Raw genomic sequence first — 1,599 nt, forward strand, 5'->3', positions numbered from 1 at the left:
GTGTGCAAGGGCGTGCGAGGGCGCCGCTCCTCCCCTACACATTGATCTTATTTGATCGGGGGGGGCCGCCCCCCCCGGCGTGAGAAGACCCCTCCTGCGAAGCCCCCCGCGGGCGCTGTGCAGCGAGGCCGCCTCGGCGGCGCGGACGTGATGAGTCGATCAGATAGACGAGGCCGGAGCCCGGCCCGCCCGGGCCCGGCCCCTGAGTACGAGGCGATTCTGATCCGCTCCAGCCGCCGGGGCCTTGCACGGGGCTGTGCAGCGTGCAGGGGCTTTGCACGGGGCCGCGCAAGCTCTGGGCGGTGCGTGTGAGCTTTGCACGGGGCCGTGCAAGCTCTGGGCGGTGCGTGTGAGCTTTGCACGGGGCCGTGCAAGCCCTGTGTAGCATGCAGGAGGTTTGCACAAGGCTGCGCAGGGTCCGCGTGCTGTGCAAGAGCTCTGCACGGCGCCCTGAGAGCCAGGTGCAACCTGCAGGAGCCTTGCCGGGGGCCGTGCAAGGTCTGCACAGCGCGCAGGAGCTTCGCGCGGGGCTGTGCGGCGCGTGGGAGCTTTGCACAGGGCCGTGCAGTCTGTGCAAAGTTTGAATGACGCGCAGGGCYGTGCAAGCTCTGTAGGGGGCTGCACGATACGCAAGAGCGTTGCGCAGGGTTGTGTAACGCGGCGTGAGGCGTGCGCAGGGCCGTGCGGGCGCCACACACCGCGTGGGAGGTTTCTGTGGGACACRGGGCCTCGCAAGCTCCCTGTGCGAGGTCTGCAGGGGGGCACGCAAGCTCTGGGCAGCGCGCAGGAGCTTCGCACAGGGCTGTGCRCAGCCCGTGCACAAGCTTTGACCAGGCCTGCAACACACAGGAGCTTTGCACAGGGCCGTGCAAGGCCCACGCACAAGCTTTGAACAAGGGTACGACGTGCTGGAGCTTTGCACGGGGCCGTGCAAGCTCCAAGCAACATGCGTGAGGTTTGTGCAAGACACGGGGCCGTGCAACGCACACGAGCTCTGCAGGGGCGTGAGGCTGGGCCGATGCAGCCCACGTCCCCACGTCCCCCTGCCCCGGGCAGCACCCGTGGGTGGCTCCGCCCTGGGCACGGGAGCAAGGACGCGGGCTCGGACCACGCTCGGCTCTTTACTGCGGGCCGGGGGGCTCCTAGCAGGAGAAGAAGCCGCCGTTCTCCTTGCGGGAGTAGCCGCTGTTGGTGGCGGCGCTGTGGGGACACTCTGCCGGACGGGGGACACGGGGTCGGTGGGGAGCTCCGGCCGGGTCCCCAGGCCACCGCGGGCGCAGCCGTGACCCCCGTGTCAGTGGTCATGGCTGGGTCCCCAGGGCCACCGTGGATGGAGCCATGTCCCCATGCTGGAGCCTGCGCCCACGTCACCATGGGTGGCAGCACGTCCCTGTGGTCCAAGCCCTGTGCGCATGGTCCCAGCGGTCCCAGCGCTGTCCCCGTGGTCCCTTGGTCCCAGCCACAACCCTGTGGTCCCAGCCATGCCCCTACATCCTTGTAGTCCCAGCCGCATCCCCGTGGTCCCAGCTGTGTCCCCATGGTCCCAGCTGTGTCCCCACGCCACCCTGGATGGAGCGTGTCCCCGCACCACAGCCATAG

The 1,599-nt window shown here is 69.1% G+C and overlaps 1 non-coding gene across 1 annotated transcript; it reads left to right on the plus strand.

The window, feature by feature from the left end:
* LOC146596341 (small Cajal body-specific RNA 2) lies at nucleotides 1–228 on the plus strand. The gene has a single exon (XR_014895768.1).
* Nucleotides 229–1,599: the final 1,371 nt, after the last annotated feature.

Source organism: Rhea americana, unplaced genomic scaffold (genome assembly GCF_003343005.1).
Source record: "Rhea americana isolate MKP2758 unplaced genomic scaffold, rheAme1 scaffold_203, whole genome shotgun sequence".
NCBI classification, from domain to species: domain Eukaryota; kingdom Metazoa; phylum Chordata; class Aves; order Rheiformes; family Rheidae; genus Rhea; species Rhea americana.